Genomic DNA, 20,161 nt, shown 5'->3' with positions numbered 1-20,161 from the left:
TCTCTCTCCGCCAGCTGGAAGCAATTTGAGCCTTTTTTTAAAAAATTTTCCTCAACGCATTGATGCGATGCAGCGGTGTTTTTGGCGAGAGAGCGCGTGAGAGAAGCTTCAGCAGATGAAAACGGGGCCTGGTCCAGAGATACTGATGAGCCCCTGCATCCCCCTAAACGAGGGCGGAGAGGAGAGGGGCGAGGCCGGGGGGGGGAGGGGAGGGGGAAGGGGAAGGGGGTGCAGGGAGGGGGGGAGGGGGGGCGTCCATCATCACTCATTGTGGCCTTGCCCACATGGAAATGGTGAAATATTTCATGTTAAAGTGAAATGAAACAAGGTTTTAAAATGGCCAACACGTCCTCCAAACGTGGAAACCCATTTATTTTTCAGTGGAAATTTTTAACTTCTTGTTTTTGATAAATGCTTTCGTTGCAACTGATGATTTAATTGTGCGCACATTCGTACAAAAACACAGCGTGTACTTTTTAGTTTTTCCAAGAAACAGTTGAATCGAGGGCGACTGGACGTGGTTGTAGATACTTGAAGACCTTTTCTCTCTGAGGGTCTTCATCCCCAAAACGCTCAGCAAGACGTCTGAATGTCCTCAGTCATCTAGGTCATTGGTTTGTGTTTGAAGTCAACCGTAATATTGTTTGATAAATTACCAAATTATGGACTTAATCAGTTTATCACTGGCTGCACATGAATGCTGCGTCGCTGCCAACCAGGAATTCCCGGACGCTGGACTTTCCCACCAGCATGTGAACGCGTCACAGGAATGTTATTGGTGAATTAAAGTGATGTCAGAGAAAAGGAAAGAGTAATCATGCGAATTTTATAGGACTGTTAAGTTGGTTTGGTGTTGCTGCCAGCGTCTCTTCTTGTTTGTGCGTGACAGACATTTAAAAGGGGAAAGAATTTATTATTGATTCAGTTTAAGAAGCTGTTGCAGTTTTAAGAGTTAATGAAGCGGGTAAGAGCTTTTAGAAGAGGTCATGTTTGAGTTTCAAGTTAAAGTGTAACCTGTTGTCCTGGATCGAGACGAGTCAGCAGTCACTACTGTAGCAGAGAGCGTTTGGTCAACGCGTTTCCGCCTTAAAAATCCTCTTATTTAACCAAAAAGCAAATATCTAAAAATAAATATTTGTTTAAAGTGCTGTGATTAGTCAGCTGACTGATGAGTGTGACCTCCAGTTTCGACGTCACCGGAGGTTGTGCAGTGATTCGGCTCAGATTACAGATCCTGTTTTAAGCTGTTTGCAGCCAAACACTCAGTCACCATCTTAAGTATGAAACGTGAACCTGTGCCATCTGTTGCTGGTCATTAGTCTAAATGAGGTCAGAACAGGTCTGGTGTTGTGTTTATTGATGGTTTTTATTCCTCTCCTGGTTCGGACCAATCAGAGCTTTGTAGGCGGGATTAAGACTCACTATTGAGAAACAGAAATATGGCCTCGAGAATTAAGTTAATGAAGTTGAAATTAATTTCAATTTCAACAAGTGATGCATTTTTTAAAGTTATTTTTTAATTAAAAATGTCCAAAGTTGAACGATACCAGCTGCTCAGATGTGAATATTTAAAGTTTTCTTTGTCTCCTTCGATAATGAATTCAATATATTTGTGTTTGGGAGCTTTGCACTGATAGAACAACAATTTGAATAAGACAACTTAGACTCTTAGAAACTTCACTCTTTTAAATATAAAAGGATCAATCATGAATATAATATAATCAAGAAGATTAATCGTTAATGAAAATAACTGTTAGTTTCAGCCCTAAACAAAAAAAAAATGTTTATCAGTCTAGTGCTGATGCTGATGGAAAAATAGGACAAATATTCAAAAATAAAAAATAGTTTGTGGGTCTGTGTGTAATACCAGTGTCCAATTATAACATAGTGTAGGTATTGATACAAAAAATAACTTTTTCATTGAGGAATATAAACATTTCTCTCTACAGAGAGCTATTTTGTATTTAATAGAATAATCGCTGACTGACTGACTGAGTGATGAAGTTACACCATTGGTTAGCTGAGTGTTATTTGGCGTGAACAAGCAGGCAGAATGCAAATACACCACGGTCCGGACATGTACAAGGTTCTGACCTGGTCTCATTGAGTCGATTACAGTCTAATAATGTCTATCACATGTAAAAATATGAGAGTTTGTCGGAGACAGAATGATAAAGTCCTGATTTCCATCACTGTTGCCGGGCGTGTTTGTGTCCTAACACTCTGACACTGAGTTCTCCAGGGATATACTGTATATATAAATAAAAAGAAAACATCACTGTTGCTTGTTAAGTTGTTGATCTCTGCAGGAAATGATGCTTTTTCCACTCGCACGTCTCTGCGGACTTCTCCAAACTGTAAAAGTGTGAGTTGCGGCCTGGCATCATCATATCCCTGTTTGTCGCCCTGTTCGTGTGAGTGAGAACTGTCAGCAATCAAGCTAAAGGTTAATGTGTCCTTTCGTGGTGTTGGGTTGTTCTGCCGAATGACCTGGTGGAGCGGAGAGATGATGCAGGGGGCCTCAGGCCTGCCCCCGTTTTTCACACTTGATGAGATTTGAACAAAGGCCGAGACTTCCCAAACACCGCTGACCCCAAACAACATGGGACACCTCCCCAAACACCCCCCACCCCGCTCTGTGCTAATCTGTCCATCTACTGTATCCACGTTTCTCTGGGAGCCGATGACTCTGTTGTTTTAGTGATAAAAATATTTTAAAAAATTTTAATCTGCGTCACACACAGATCGACGTCAGAGACATGAGGAACCTCGGGATCAAATCGTCCATGTCATGATTTGATTAGTGACTCAGACAGGTCTGGTGTTTTCTGCTCCTGGTTCGGACCAATCAGAGCTTTGTAGGCGGGATTAAGCATCACTACAGAGAAACAGAAATATGGCCACAAGAATGAATGAAGGGAATCAGACAGACAACAATTTTAACAACTGATGCAGTTTTTAAAGTTATTTTTTAAGCTGCTCAGATGTGAATATTTGAGGTTTTCTTTGTCTCCTTTGATAATAAATTCAACATTTTTGTTTTTTGGGACTTTTGCACTGAACAATCAAAAGGATCAATCATGAAACAAACTGCATTAAAGCTGAAACAGTTAATAAATTCAACTATTAATTGGCAGCCATATTGATGATTAGCAGATCAATCGTTTAGGTCATTTTTAAGCAAAAAATACAAAACAGTTTGCGGTTCTTAAACGGGAAGAATTGCTGCAATTTTTTACTGCAGTAAACTGAATATTTTTATGAACCGTTTACAGACTAAACGATCAATCAGTTATATCGGATGTCATCAGGTTCTCCAGTGTAAATTGTAAATTGTCTCCTGTAATTTGGGGAAACCCACTGATAAAAGTGATAATAATTACCTGCTGAATTAATTAACTTCATGCTCTTCTTACTTTCTGCTTCTTCTTCATTTCCTGCCTCGTCGTCGGTGCAGCAGCAGTGGAGTCGGTCAGGAAGGTGTTTCCTCATGAAACACAAAGCTGCAGAGCTTCATTCATTAATTACACGACATCCTCACATAATACACGTCCCCTGTGAACAGGCCTTATCTCTGCCTCGCTCACTCACACGTCCACAGCGGTGCGATCCTGTCACCGTGCAGCTTGTTACTCAGACTTTGAGCCTCTCTGCAGCGAGCACGGACACGGCCGCCGCGACCGGCTCTGCCCTCGGCGCGCCGGTTATCTGTGCGTGGTTGGACGGCCAGAGCTGAAGGGATATCAAGCGGCAAGAATCCAGATGACGGATGTGTCCTCTTGTATTTTAAACCAGAGTGGAGGGTGAAGCTGCGTCTGCTGATAACGGGGAGAAGGATCCTGACGAGGACGATGACGGGGTTTCCCTCCGGCTGAATCATGAGTCTTTGAATCTCTCAGACAAGAGAGGACGAGGTGGCGTTACTCACCGTTTGATGGAGGAATGCCGCTTGAATTGTTTTCAATCAAGCGTGAAAACGAGACGAGCCCACAGGTCGTCTGTGCGGCAGGTCGTTATGACCCATAGTTACGTTTTGTTGCTAGGTGACATCTAGTGGTCGTAGTGATTATGACGGGAGCAAGAGGGAAAAGTGTTGTCAAAGTGTTGTTATTATTTGTAACCATGACAACCGAGATCGTCTCATGTTGAAGAAGTACTTAAATTAACAACAATCACGATCTTTTCCTGAACCTCACCAAGCCATGACTGTTATTACAGTCAGGTAGGTACGCCACTATGTTTATTATTGTAACCGTGACAACCAAGATCCAGTACACCTGCCGCTGTCAGGAGGCACTCCTGTTGGTCGTTGTTGTATCCCTCCGCCACTCAGACTAGTTTCAGGTCACATCCCTGTTTATCCAGAGTCATGTAAAATATTAATCATTTGTGTGTCATAATTGCTGTGTGAAAAGGTGTTTTGTGATGTCACACTGACCTTTGACCTTTGACCACCAAAGTCTAACCAGCTCATCCTTCATTGTAAATGGGCATTTGTGCTAAATTTGAAGGGACTCCCGTGAGGAGGTCTAGAGATATCGCATTCACATCGCTAAAATCATGTTTTGTTACGTCACCATGGTCTTGACCTTTGACCTTTAGCCACCAAAATCTAATCGGTTCATCCTTGAGTCCTGGTGAACGCTTGCGCCAAATTTAAAGAAGCTCCTTCAAGGTGTTACTGAGATGGGAGGATGGGATGTACGGACGGACGAGCTGAAAACAACATGGCTCCGTCTCTGACTGACGCCTGCTCGTTCAGGTCGAGGACCTGTAGGTGAAAACCTGAGGCTAGAAACCGGTGAAGCACACCTGGGTGCACACTCAGGTTTCTCACAAAAAAAAAAAACCTAGAAAAAGATGATGTGCAGGACGAGGCTGAAGCCAAACAGTGACATCATGTTTAAAATCTGCTCCAGCTTTTACACTGAAAAGCCTGAGTCATGCAGGTAGGAGTGATGGACACCTGTTCTTTGATGTTAAATTTACACCCAATCTGCCGTATTCAAATGTTAGTATGAAGCCGGGACTGACTTCACAGCCTCTCGTCGTTGTTTCATCTGTTGCCCGAAGCGGAAAAGAGAAAGAACGTCGGCTCCTGAGCCACAAATGTCAGAAGTAAAGGTGACGCTGTGAAAAGGCCACAGAGCGAATCGGCGTGATCCGATATCAAACAATCCGCAGACGTTCAGGAATGCAGAGCGCTCCGCGGCGGCTGATTTGGCCGGAGGCTGCTGTCATATGACCCCTTGACCCCCCCTCCAGCTGTTTGAGGAAGCCATTACCTGACGAGTCACCTCTGCCAGGTTGACAACAGAAGAAAAATGGTGGTAAGAGGAGCCGAGCAGGAGGGTCGGCGAACCCGGAATCGTGTTTCATTAATCGTCCTCGGACAAAGTAACCTTCACATCTGAGACTTTTTTTAATGAATGTTTTTGAACTTGCTGTTTCCTCCTGCTCACGTCTCTACCTGGCTTCTCATTAGCTTGTTAGCTTGTTTATTTAGCTGTGTGTGTGTGTGTGTGTGTGTGTGTGTGTGTGTGTGTGTGTGTGTGTGTGTGTGTGTGTGTGTGTGTGCACTCAAGGTCAGTCACCCAGTGAAGAGCTGTTTGAGGTCAACGGCAAAAAAAACAAAAACAAAACAAAAACAAAGCTCAGCTGCTGGATGTGCACTTTGTCATTCTGGGCTCATGGTGTAAAATGAAAGGTTTTCATGGAGGATGAAAATGATCTGTTGTCGTCTCACACACTGAAGCTGCTCATATCAGAACAACTCGTTTATCAGAGTTAACGTTCATCTCTCCTTTCCTTATTGTCCCTGAACGCCTCACATGCAGGCAGTGAGTAGAGGCTGGTTACAGCACACATCACAGGCCCCACTTAGAGGGGGGGGGTGGAGGGTTTGGGGTGACAGCAGTGTGCTGTACAGCGTCTTTATGGGAGGTTTATAGTTGTCATTGCAAAATGTGACAATATGAGGGGTCATCAGGGGCCCCCTTTTCCCCTTGGGGGGCCCCGAGTATTTGCCTGACGGTCACCTCTGGTTACGTTCAGATATCAGCGCTGGGGATTTGTTCAGGCTGCCAGTGTTTCAGAAGCAGAAGTTACTGGTTCGCAGATGGTCTCTGACCTTTCCTGAACCGTCTCCAGGTAGTTTTACTTCCCTGAACTAAACCAGATCTCAACCACAGTGACAGCGGATCAGAAAAAATATTTTTTTTATGGCTTCAAAAAAGTCCCTTAAACAAAAAAAAAACACACAAAAAAAGGGGAATTCTGACACGTAAAGGTCAGTTCTTCAGGCGTGGAGAAAACAGTCTCTCCTGTGATGTCACCACACGTCCTCCAACCTGAACGACCACTCAGGGCGCTACTTCAGGAGCGTCTCCACAGGTTGGAGGACATCCGTTGTCGTGGTAACAAAATGTCTTACAGGTGACGTATTTGAAATAGCACATTTTATACAACCAACAGTCGTTGTTAGATTCATATTACTTCGATAAATGACAAAGAAAAGCATCAAACTGTCACTTGTTTGACTAAAATGAGTCATTGATTTCATTTTCCGTCGATCAGCTGATTGATTAATCGACTTTTTGTCAGCTGTGTTATAAAATAATGAGTGAATTTGACCTAAAAACCAATCACATGACATAGTTCAGTATTTGGGGATTTTCCAGGCAGCTTCATGTTTCTATGACAGATTCTCCTGCAGGTCAGGAAGCAAACAGGAAGTCTGCTCAGACTGATTGGACTTCACAGTTTTGACCTCTGACCTCTCGAATGTGTCCTCTCTGTCCCTCTCTCTTCTTCATCATCATCATCATCATCATCATCAGGCTCTGCTGTGTTTCCTCTGCAGGTCGTCTCATGCAAAGAGAAACTGAAAGTGTTACCAGTATTGAAAGCAGCAGCAGACTCTCAGATTGATGTAGAACAGGGTCAGTGGTACAACATGCAGAACAAGCTTTTACTGTCATCTATCTATTCTATCCGCTTCGCTCACGTGAGCTGGTTTGAGCTGGTTTTGTTTATTTATTATCCTGTATCTGTCTTTAATTCGGATTTAAGAATTGATCAAACTGTTTACCATCAAATAAATCAGCAATTATTTATTAATCTCCTTGCAATCCAAAGTATTTCATCTGGAAATCTGTGGTTTAGGGGAAAACCGAGCAAATTTTTTTAATTTCTGAAGCTGTAATTAGTCAAGTTTTTTGCTATTTCGGCATGAATATTATATATATATATATATATATATATATATTCATAACTAAATAAGCAACAATCAAATCCTGTAATCAGCTTCATCACGTGGTCCGACACGTGATCAGATTAATTGACAGAAATCTGTCACATGAAATTTCCAGAACTGTTTGAATTTTTGGCAGAAAATTAGTCGAAGTCACAGTAAGACACCGACTGAGAAAATAGTTCAGGGCCTTAAATTAATTAATTAACTTCTTAATTATGTTATTAGATTTCAGTTAATAATTACTTTCCCGTTCCATATTATAAGTGTTTATATAACTTGTATTATTTAATGTTCTTTTAATATGATGTGAATATTGGCTCACAGTCCGTTCACAACAATCAATCGTCTTAAATCTTAAACATCTTTAATGACTTGAACAAAAACCTCACTGCACTAAATTTTATTGATTGACATGAAATAAAGTGAATTATCAGTGTAATTATCGCTCTTCTTCCTCCCTCTCCTCCTCTTCATATCTTCTCTTTTCTTAATCTCATTGTCCATTTTTCTCAAATCTATTTTCTCCTTTTATAGAGAGTGAGACACGATGACTGCTGCACTGGGATCAGCTTAAATAAACCATGTCACTGACATTACAAGCAGCCGACAGTGAGTGGAGCAGATCCTGGATCTGCAAATAAAAATACAGGCTAAAAAGAAAAGTGCATGAAACACAGAAGAGAGAGTCGCCTCTTCATCTCTTTTTAACGTCGCATGAAGATTTAAAACAAAAAAAGAAAGTTTGCAGTGAAATCAGTTCATTTTAATGGATTAGCTGTGAATCTTTTACACAGTCATTTATTGTCAAGACAAATGTAAAGTGGAGTAAATGCCACAAACATCAAGTTTCCTCTGACATGTAGATGCTTTGTGTTTCCTCCAATCTACAACTCCCACGTTATTACCTCCCATTAAATTTTGGTTTTGGATCCAGATCATTAACTATGAATTAGCATTTTTTCCTCTGAAGTCTGGTGTGTGTTGTTTGACATTGGCGGAGATCTGCTCCTCCAGCGTCTCTCCCTCCTCCGTCCTCCCGCCCGGTGACGCGCCTCAGCTTCATAATGGGGTCGTAACCTTCAGTAACTATCTCAGAGAAAAGGTGAGACGGCGGGTCGGGCGGGTCGGGCGGCGGCGTGTCAGACGGAGGTCAGTGATGTCACGGCGAGGAACGAGTCCAGACGCTGGAACACTAGCAAAATCAAAAGCAAACACGCCTCAGTCTTTACAAGGCTGAAGATTTATTCTCATGTTTTCCTCAGCAGACACTTGACATGTGCCGGGAGAAGTTTACAGCACTGACACTGAGGGGGGGGATAAAAACAAAACACACTTTATTGGAGTCGTTAGCGTCCACGTTGACAGCGGAGACCACACTCGGCTGTGAATGAAGATTAATGGCTCGTTGGTTAGGAAGGGTGCAGATAAACTGGGGACAGTTTTCACACTTTTTCACATTCAGAAGAAAATAAATCTTCACCTCCAACGTGTTGAGAGTTTCAGCAGAAATCACTTGAGTCCAAAACTGTCTGCATGGCTAGATACTAGTGTTAATTGGAATCGTTGTTATCATAATCGTTATACTTGTTATTGATATTAATTTGTAAGTTGGGTTGAACTGACCCTGTAAATGTGTTTCCCACCAGGGAAAAATAATTCAAAATCTAACATCTGTCTTTGATTTTAAAATAGATAAATGAATAAATCTCACTTACAGTGCTCGATTTTCCTGGAGCTTTCAAACGCATCTCGGCAGAGAATAAAAACTCTGTCTGCTGATGAAGTCCGTTATAATAAACCTTATAATTGGACTGAGAGTTGAGCTTTTCTTTGTGCCACTCCACCACAGAGCTGGTCTGGACTTTTGCAGAGTCATTTTTCCTTTTAATTGAGTCTCTTTTCCTTAAACAAATGAAAAAGATCTGCTTGTACAAGGAGATTCTGTTTCATCTTCAGTGTCAGTATTTCAAGACGTGACAGAGTTAGATATTTATACTCTCTCTGGCATCAATAAAAAAAAAATCAACCCTTAAGTCAAAATAATTCTCCAAATAATTAGATTTGTCCTGGAAAACTGAAGCATTTGCAGGGTCAATAAATCGTCAGTTAAATCAAATATTAAAAACTTTTAGGGCAAAAAAAAAGAACACTATGAAACTTTCTTCTTTTTCAGTAAGTCCAGGGTTTTAGTTCAACCTTGGCTAAACGTAATTATTAACGACCATTATTTGCTCATTAAAGATTCTCTTGCTGTGTGGAGAACAAACAGGCCTGTGGCACATTTGAGCTGGTGTGTGTGTGTGTGTGTGTGTGTGTGTGTGTGTGTGTGTGTGTGTGTGTGTGTGTGTGTGTGTGTGTGTGTGTGTGTGTGTGTGTGTGTGTGTGTGTGTGTGTGTGTGTGTGTGTGTGAGATCCTGGACCTGCAGGTTCATTAACGGTCCTACTGCTGCTGAGGGTGTTTTGACCTCAGATGCATGCTATAGCTGAGATGATGGATTCAATGCACCGTGTCAGAATGATTTGCCTCAGGCAGTCCCCCCCCCCCCCCCCCCCCCCCCCCCCGCCCCAAAGGGCAACAAATAATGGAGGTTTTCTGTTTTTATTGTACAATATGGAGCTCTGTGCAGACACCAGCAGGGAGGTTGTTCAGCTGGAGACTGATGTAGCAGACATTAATTTACATCCAGAGCTTGTTCGTTTTTCATTTTTGAAAGTATCCTGGGTTTCTAAATAACGAGGGAGGGTCTCTGCTCAGATTAAAGTCGGCTCTGATGCCAGCGGTGGATGCATTTGGATATTTTCAAAGGGCGGTGCCTCCAACCAGATCTAGATAAGATGTATTGAGTTGTATTGTCCTCTGTCCTGATAAAGCTGAAGGTCAGTTTCGGTGTTTTTCTTCCCCCTGGTACATATCCGCTGGTCTGCTCTCCACACTGACTCCAAACTGTTTCGTGTTGTTTTCATTTGATTACGTACATGTAGCGATTCTTTTTATACAAGCCCTGTCTCATTTCAAGCCGAGCTCCCGAGAATGATGCTCATATTCGACTACTTTGCATAAACAAATACATTTTCTAGGAAAAACTGAGGTTGAAATTTGTATTTTAAAGGTGTTATATGTACGTTTTTTTTGCTATCACTTCATAGCTAATGTTAGCATTAACTCGCTGCGAGTTCAGCATCAAACTTTCCTGTCTTCAGTGATGGACACTTTTAACTCTTGTTCTTCTGTCACTTAAACACTCAGAGAAACCAAATCCTGCAAGGTTTGGATGGTGGGTCCAGGTGGGCGGGGCTTGGTGACTGCTTTGTTGTGACATCACAAAGTTCCAGAAGTCCTGACGGCTGGTTTTAAGGCTCAGTGTCTGAATACAGGCTGTGTGCATTTCTCTGTGGACTGAGGCTTTGATACTTTCACAGTATTAATATAGAAGCTAGAGCTGATCTATAATCACACTACACATGGACAGAGACCTTTACACTGGAGGAGCTTTAAGAAAAAAAAGAGATCAGCTGCTTATTAGCAAATGTTAGCATGCTAACATGCTAACCTCTGATGGAGAGCATGGTAAACATTCTAACTGCTAAACATCAGCATCTCAACATTGGCATTGCGAGCATGTTAGCACGCTGACATTAGCATGTAGCTCAACACAGGCATCAAATTAATACAGAGGAAGCTGTCAGAAATCCTGTGGGGGGGGGTACACACATGATTTCAAAAATATTTCAGCACAGGAACCGACGGAGGAGTACGCCTCTCAACCAGGGAAATCTGTAACAGCCCGTTGAGCCAAAAGCCACAGTTTTGTTAAATGAACAGCGCTAAGCCCACTTCATAAAACTGTTGAGTCAGTGAAGTGAAATGAAGCCGAGTGTCAGGCTGTCATTTCCCTGCTGCAGTCAAAGGTTTCGAGTTCAACAAGAGAGCGCTGTGGTGAAAGAGGGAGCTTGCAGCTGTAACCTCGCAGATTCTTTTTCAGCTTTTTTTTTTTTCCTTTTTTTTTGAATCACTTGCTCTGTGCCCTCGCAATTTCATAGCAGGAGGGAGAGAAGAAGAAGAAGAAGAAGGAGAAGGAGATTAAATTGACCAGAAAAGAGAAGGCAGTCAGCTCTTTTAAGCTTCGCTTCCACACAGAGAACACATTTAAATTCAGAGCAATGTTACAGGACTTTTTCTCTGCAGTAAGAATCAGAAATAAAGTTAAAGTGAGTCTTTATTACATTCTGCAGAGATATAAAGCTCCTCAAAGTGGCTCATTCAGCCCAGTTTTAAACCAGGCTTCCAATGAATGAAGGGGGAGGTGCTTGTAAACACTCAGTCAAACTGTCCCTCAGGTCTCAGGTTATTTGTTGTCTTGGGTTCCTGAATGAAACTTAAATAAACGCTTTAATATACATGTGGTTAAATGTCAGTCTCTGCTGGTTGTCAGTGGGTTAAAGTAGTTTCTGAGATTGTGTTTTTTTTGCATTTAAAAAGACCCGAATGGCTGATTCACCCGCAGCACTGCTGAGAAAATTGTGGGATGGCTCTGCGAGGTGAATAAGAGCTGTGATTAGTGTTTTTTTTTTAGGTACTTTAATTGATTCTCAAGTGTGTGTGACACTCTTGAATGGTTGTGTGTGTGTGTGAGAGCCTAGAGAGAGGTCTATTGTAAGCCAAGGTAACACACACAAGCCTCGCTGTTTGACAGACTCAAGGCTGTCGGCGAATAAAAGACTGAAACAAACTGGAAAAGACTGACGTGCGCTGGAGAAGAGTTCTCAGCTGTTGATCTTTTTCAGGTTTCTCACCCTGACGTGTCTTTTCGCCGCCCAGATGTTGGCGGCTGAGTCCTCTGGTGATCGAATCCTGGGGAAACCTCTAGGAGACAGGGTTTGGTGTGACACGTCCAATGAGTATTTACATCTAGGCCCGGTATTGGTTCAGTATTGGCAGATATGGATATCAGAAATCCTTAAATCTCATGCAGCGGCAAATAATGTAATTCTACACGGCTGTGGTGTTGATCTTGATGCATCTGGGATCCATCTGAGGCTGCTAGCTTCTAGCTTAAAGGAGCTACGTGTAAGTTTTGCTGTTGCTACATTGCTAACGTTAGCATTAACAGCTGTTTACTCAAAAAGTCTGGAAGAAACGCTGCTGAGTTCGGCATCAAACTTCATTCCTTTGCTCGCCCGGTGGTGGATGGCAACCCTTTAGTTTGGCTTCTGTTTCTATCACTTCTTTTCTTCTACTGAAGTTAGCATGCTAACCAGCTAGCCCCAGCCCAGAGGACACAAGAAACCACGTTCTGCAACATATAGCCCCTTTACGGAGACACAGTCAGCGTATAGATGCATGTCGTAAATTGCAAAAGCATTTAGCAGCAAGTAATGATGCAGCCGGACGTGTCCTTTATACAGGACATGGAGGCAAGACATCACAGTCCTGCGCCATCTTGATTTTCCTGTTTCTCATGTTTCTGGTGTTTTTCTTGCAGGATAACTCTAAAGCAGGCTTCTTGTCTTCAAACCCTGGTGGCAGTGGAGACTCTGTGGGACTTAAAACCACTTTGTCTCTGCTTTTATTGAATAAAAAAGCCATCAGACGTGAAGTAGCTGCTGCCGGTCTGAGTCTCTGACTGGATTCAGATCGGAAGTCGATGAAGTTGAGTCTGCGTCCCCTGTGACCGGCTCCCCTCGTCTCTCGGCTCTGGGCTTGAACGTAATGGTTTCTTAAACCAGTTAACCTTTTGTGTGAGGTGGACTTTACCTGTAACTGTCTGATGTTTCGAGGAGCGAGAGCGAGCGCTGGCATCAAAAGGTCGACTCATCGACTTGTTGACTCTCTTGAAGAGTAAATGTGTCTTCAGAAAACAAAAGACGCAGTTCGCTCCTTGCACTTCCTCCATCTTCCTCCACATCACTCCCCACTTCCTGTCCTCCTCTGTTCTCGCCCTCTTTCTTCTCAGTTATCAGTTTTCCTGTGATTTCTTTAATCGTACGACATCTCCTCACTTTTTGATCTTTCCTCTCAAGCTCTCGCCTCCCTTTCGTCCGCACCCCACATCCCCCCGTTTCTGCCTTTTTAGAAAAACAAACAAGGCTGTGGCGCTCTCCTCTCGTTCCTCTGTTCCTCTGCAAGGACGCCGGAGCAGCTGAGACACACAGATTGTCTCTCTCTCTCTGTCTCTGTGTAAACAATGGACGGAGGGACGGAGGCCAGTGTTTGTCCTCTGTGGACGTCTGAGTCACACCGACACCGCCTGGGACATAGAGACAGAAACATCACTATCATCTCTGTGTGTTTGATTGTTCTCTGTTTTTTTGGGTGTGTGTGTGTGTGTAGTGTGTGTGTGTGTGTGTGTGTGTGTGTTGGCAGGTGGACAGCTGCTGTGGTCAGTGCTGTGTTGTCCGTCCTATCTGGACCTTTTTATCTCAAAGACAAACCACAAACTTATATTTGTAGATGAATTTCGCTCCGTAAAGTTAAAAATAAAACTATTTTAATTAATATTTAGATGCAGTTTGATGAATATGACAACACATATTAACTTCACGCCAAATGTTTTTGGGTTTAGAGGGAGCTGATGTGGATTTGGGAGAGGATAGAAACTGAAACTCGGAGCTAAAGAGGTCAGTGGAGGGAGGTGTAAATACTGGAGTACTGTTGACAAGAAGCCAAATTGGACTTAGTGAGTGTGTATGAGGTCGTGTAACAGTGAGGCAGTTTTATCATTAGAGGGACGTTTTGGACCAAAGACCCAGAAACGTCTTTTAGTTTCTTCACATCCTCGTAGGATCATCTTCGTTCACAGCTGCTGTTTTTAAATCAGGACTCGTTTTATGTCAGATGACCTGTTAATTTAACTGAACGCATTAATCCTTTAAGGCAACGACAACAATCAAACGCATTTCTTCTGTTATAATAAAGTCAACATCTCAAGGCAGCCATTTTTAATAAGATTAACTTTTTAGCTTTGAGTTTATCCAGCTTAGAATTAATACTAAACAGGTTCAGTTTGGGTTTTTTTTTTTAAATGGATTGAATTCCTTTATTTGTTTAATTCTATAATTTATTGACTGAAGTCTCTCTTCTGATTGGCTGCTTTGTTGTGACATCACAAAGTTCCAGAAGTCCTGACGGCTGGTTTTAAGGCTCAGTTTCTGAATACAGGCTGTGTGCATTTCTCTGTGGACTGAGGCTTTGATACTTTCACAGTATTAATATAGAAGCTAGACCTGATCTATAATCACACTACACATGGACAGAGACCTGTAGACTGTGTGGGACATTTAAAATATGTCATGTGTCCACTTAAAAATCTTCCTTTTAACTGCAGAACTTGCCTGAGAAATCGTCAGGTTTTTAGTTTTTCTTCAGTATCGCAGTAAACCGCTGATCATCTATGGAAACACTGCAAACTGGAACTGATCGCAGTTGATTCGGCTTCTTTTTAATTGTGCCAATATATGAATAAAAGCAGAAAAAAAAAAAAGATTTGTATCAGAATTGAACACTGGCAGCCCCGGATGAAATGTCGGCCAGTATCAGTCAAAACTGAGCTTCATCACACAAACACTGACAAGTTTATCTTCCTGCTGTAAAATGGATGGAACAAAGGGATCCCTGTCCAAACTCCAGCACGGTCTGGGCTTCAGTGTGTACAGTGTCGTATCCTCTGAGGCTTCAGACTATGAACTGAAGCTTCACCAACCCAGTCGTGTCTGGTGGGGAGTTCAGGGACCAGTGTGCGGATTTTAGCTTCTGGAGATTTAACGGCCAAAAAATCTCTCTCCGCCAGGCTCGCTCTGAAAATCTTCTGAAACCTTTCACCCCTGGCTGTGAAGATTAGACCGGGATTTTCTGGTCTGGCATCTTCATGATGTTCAGTCTTCTGTCCTGGCGAGGACTCGCACTGAGATTTCTTTGGGACTAAACCGTTCAGTCTGCAGCTCCGGCCAGAAGCTGGACGACAGACAAACGGTTGTGAGGAATTTATATTGTCAGTAAATGAGAAATATTATCTCTCTCCTCCAGCGCGGCTCGACATGACGCTGGACCAGTTTAGAGTAATTTGAACTGCACTGACTCCGACAGACGTCTGAGGGTTTACAGTAAAGCCTGCTGCAATATTAACTGTCTACGTGGAGAAGACAGGCTTCATTCTGCAGCTTCTTCTTCTTCTGGTCGACAGAAACCAGAAATATATCTATTTCTAATAGGAGCAGTAGGGGAGGAGGTGTCGGGGATTGTTATTCAAAATGGATGAGCGCCAAAATCCAGTTCCCATAATGCATCAGACCCTGTCTCGCCATTTTCATTCCCAATGCTCCAATGTCTGACTGATTGGGCCAATCACAGGCTTTTCAGACTCGGCTTAAAAGTACCAATATGGGCACAAATTTTCATTATTGATCAATATGTCGAGTATTTTATGTTTGTCCGTCCCATTCTCAGTAACGCCTCGATGTATCTGATTACACTTTGGTCAAAGGTCAAAGGTCACGAAACACTTTTCAACCATTGCTCAAGAGAATATCAGAAAAATGGTTCGTATTTTTTAAGACCTGAAACTAGTCTGAGTGCAGGAGGTGGATAGATAACTCTAGTTTTCAATGGAGGAATTTATCCATAATTTTACAAATCCTAAACTGACATATTGAAATTTCGTGTTTTGCCAAACCAGTCGTCTCAAACCCAGAGATATTTAGAGATATCATCTTATACGACTGTAAATATTCTCATTGAGAAGCTGGAACCAGGGAAGTTTTTGGTTATTTTTGCTTCATAAAAATAACTGCTGCCAATTAGTCAGATCTGCTGTCACCAAAGTCTGGCTGCAGTCGTCTGATCTGAGCCTTTTGCTGTAAGAGGGTGTTACAATATAAGCTGGTGAGTTTCTGTGTTTCCATCTACAAGTTCAGTTTAACTCACTGCAGTGTGTGTTTTTTCTGTCGGCACATAAACACAGTTTGAAAAAACACTCGCAGTCAGAAAATGTTTTTTGTGCTCTAAAAGTCAACATCATCAAGATTTCAGGAGTTCGTCAAGCTGATGGCAACAGTCTGACAGGTGTGTGTGTTTTAGTGTGTGGTAGTGTGTGTGTGTGTGTGTGTTTTAGTGTGTGTTAGTGTGTGTGTGTGTGTGTGGGAGGGTGTGATGTCTGACCTGGCCTGACCGTCAGTGAGGAGCTGGCCCAGCTGCTGCTGAGTGGCCTCAGCGAGTCGAGTCTTAAATCAGTGAGTGGAAGCGGAGGAAGAGTGTGATCCAGCTGTGGGTCGTTCCCAGAGAGCCGAGCCTCCTCCGGGCTGCGGCCGGTTTTTACTGTCCTGTGAGGACCTGAGTGGAAACCACAGCTAACGATGCTGCAGGAGGGAGACGGTCCACAGCTGGATTGTGCAGCGCTTTGGTCAACCCTGGTTGTTGTAAATGTGCTTTTTTTAAATACTGGACTGGACAGATTCCGTATTTGCTGTTGAGATAAATAACCATCTGTTCATCGCTCTTTGCTAATAATAAAACGAGAGAGGAGAAAACAGAAGATGAGATGAGACACTCGACTTCATGCAGAGGTTTTCAGACTGTGAGTGAGTGAGTGACGTGAGCTGTGAGCCGTAACGCTTCATTATCTCCAATATCTGTCATGAATAAACGTCCTTAAATCTGCCCCCCCACCCCCCAAAATGGATGAATTAAGTTCTGGATCCTGAAGATGATGTTTACTGTAGTCAACAGGAAGGACGGCCAAAAACTACCAAAATAAGACTCAGCTTTCCCTTCAGCAAACACTCCCTTTGATAGCTGAGGAATGATAAGCAGCTTTTCAGCCTGGCCTGCCTCTCGCTCCCTCTCTCTCCCTCTCATCGTCTGATGATGACGTTATCTCTCTCGCCCTCTCTCCCTCTCTGCTCCTCTCACAGCTCTGGTTCCAGGCTTTGACCACAAATTGCTGCTGTTCAACCAGGGAAGAAGAAGGAGGAGAAAAATGGCCTTACATGGGCACAGTTTACCAGCCTTGTTTTGATTGGAAAGCTAATCCCCACCTATCACAGTCTGATCGGTTCCTGGAAGAGAGGAGTGTGTGTGTGTGTGTGTGTGTGTGTGTGTGTGTGTGTTGTGTGTGTGTGTGTGGGAGGGTGTGATGTCTGACCTGGCCTGACCGTCAGTGAGGAGCTGGCCCAGCTGCTGCTGAGTGGCCTCAGCGAGTCGAGTCTTAAATCAGTGAGTGGAAGCGGAGGAAGAGTGTGATCCAGCTGTGGGTCGTTCCCAGAGAGCCGAGCCTCCTCCGGGCTGCGGCCGGTTTTTACTGTCCTGTGAGGACCTGAGTGGAAACCACAGCTAACGATGCTGCAGGAGGGAGACGGTCCACAGCTGGATTGTGCAGCGCTTTGGTCAACCCTGGTTGTTGTAAATGTGCTTTTTTTAAATACTGGACTGGACAGATTCCGTATTTGCTGTTGAGATAAATAACCATCTGTTCATCGCTCTCTTTGCTAATAATAAAACGAGAGAGGAGAAAACAGAAGATGAGATGAGACACTCGACTTCATGCAGAGGTTTTCAGACTGTGAGTGAGTGACGTGAGCTGTGAGCCGTAACGCTTCATTATCTCCAATATCTGTCATGAATAAACGTCCTTAAATCTGCCCCCCCACCCCCCAAAATGGATGAATTAAGTTCTGGATCCTGAAGATGATGTTTACTGTAGTCAACAGGAAGGACGGCCAAAAACTACCAAAATAAGACTCAGCTTTCCCTTCAGCAAACACTCCCTTTGATAGCTGAGGAATGATAAGCAGCTTTTCAGCCTGGCCTGCCTCTCGCTCCCTCTCTCTCCCTCTCTCTCCCTCTCATCGTCTGATGATGACGTTATCTCTCTCGCCCTCTCTCCCTCTCTGCTCCTCTCACAGCTCTGGTTCCAGGCTTTGACCACAAATTGCTGCTGTTCAACCAGGGAAGAAGAAGGAGGAGAAAAATGGCCTTACATGGGCACAGTTTACCAGCCTTGTTTTGATTGGAAAGCTAATCCCCACCTATCACAGTCTGATCGGTTCCTGGAAGAGAGGAGTGTGTGTGTGTGTGTGTGTGTGTGTGTGTGTGTGTGTGTGTGTGTGTGTGTGTGGCCCTGTGTTAACAATTACCACAGAGCTGTTTACTTTCCAGAACCATCTCCTTCCACGTGATCGCTCTTTAACTGCGGCGATAACGACGGACGAGGTGGTTCGGTTTATTGTGATCGCTCGTTACTTTCGTCGACGACGTCCCCAATTAAATAATTATTTTCTTCTTCCTGTAACTGAGTCGCCATCTTCATTTCAGAGAGAGAGAGAGAGAGAGAGAGGAGAGAGAGAGAGAGAGAGAGAGAAGCACGACATGTGGTCACTCGCAAGTTTTTGAGGTGAATGCAAAGAAATAAGATCCAGATGTTTATTTCAGGATGTGTCACTTTAACCACCGCTGTGTTGTCGACCTCACTTTAACCCAGTCACCATTTTACCAAGAAAATCAATTAAGTCTGCAAATAATTATGTTTACTGCTCATTTGACTCTTAATTTTGATCATTTTACACATAAACATAATACTCAATAGATGAAGCAGCAAATCTGGAAACAATTTTTCCACGATAAATTACTCGAACAATTAATGGGTTAATGTAAGTGACTTTTCTTTTTCTGTCCAATGAGCCGTTAAGTGTATATATATATATACTGTATATGAATTTATATATAATATTTCACTCTTCGTTCTTTAGGTTTTTCAGGATCCTCTGAAAAACACAGACTTAACTAATCGTTGAAATATCTTCCTTTTAAATCCTGAAACAGCTGCTGAAAGTTACCTGGATGTCTCACAAACAGCCTGAGCTGTGAGTGTTAGTGTCAGGAGACTCACCTGGCAGCAGGTGTTTGACTAATAAAATAAAAATGGAGAAGATCCATATTCATCCTGTCACTCTTTAAAGCGTGCACGGCCGCCGCTCTGCATTTACTGTACGTCACGTCGGTCACATATGATCAGATCACAGAGCAGCAGCTTCGAACCTGCAGACACACTGATGTCACACATCTGCAAGGTGAAGTCGATAAACACACACTCTCGAACACAGCAGCTATTAAAAAGCAGAAATTAAATCCTTTTTAAAACACGAACACACAGTTTCCTGACGAGTGTTTCAACACTTGTGTTGTGGTGTCGGGTTAAACAAGCGAAACACCAGCTCTGTGGGTGTGAACGCTGTCTGACTCAACAGCAGAGCAGGCTGCTGTTTTAATTAGAAAGTCCACACTTTGAAAATGACGCTGAACTCGGGGAACTTTCTCCTATTAATATTCCTCGTCTGCGTCTCGTCTCCTTTATTCCTCTTCTGTATGAACGTGACAGTGTTTTTCAGAGTGTGTTGACGTCGCACGGGAAGCTGATGCTAATGCTAACATTTTGATCAAGAGCAGAATATCTCATTAATTATTATCGGTCAGGTGTTTATAAGATTGTCTGTAGCCCCCCCCTTCATCTCTGCTGCAGGCTACATTAGCAGCTGCTAGCATAACACACCTGAATCTCATGCTTCATCCATTTACCTCAGAAGTCGGAAAGTCTGACGCTTGTTGTTGCTTTTGTTAGCGATACCAGTTGACGACGACACGTTGCGCTGTATTTTGTAGCAGCAGTAAAGTAGCGGCCATCTTGGATTTTGAGTAAATGAGGTTCTGACTTCCGTTCCAGTTGAGATTTCCGACTGGGAACTCACTAGACTGAATTGTTGGCTGTCAAGTTGCATTGTGGGTAATATAGGTGCCAGATGTTGACAAGGAAAATATTATGTGGAATAAAAAACGGACAATATGGGAAGTTGGGTGATGAATGTTTTTGTTTTTGAACCACATTTTGTTTGTTAGTTTGGTTTGGCTGGCCATTAACA

At 43.0% G+C, this 20,161-nt stretch overlaps 1 protein-coding gene across 6 annotated transcripts in view; it reads left to right on the top strand.

The window, feature by feature from the left end:
• dbn1 (drebrin 1) overlaps positions 1 to 20,161 on the top strand; it is a 92,335-nt gene that overhangs the window by 767 nt on the left and 71,407 nt on the right. The gene's annotated exons all lie outside the window — the stretch shown is intronic.

Source organism: Seriola aureovittata, chromosome 15, assembly GCF_021018895.1.
Source record: "Seriola aureovittata isolate HTS-2021-v1 ecotype China chromosome 15, ASM2101889v1, whole genome shotgun sequence".
NCBI classification, from domain to species: domain Eukaryota; kingdom Metazoa; phylum Chordata; class Actinopteri; order Carangiformes; family Carangidae; genus Seriola; species Seriola aureovittata.
The sequence above is the reverse complement of the archived record's forward strand: the minus strand, read 5'-3'. Positions and strand labels throughout refer to the sequence as shown.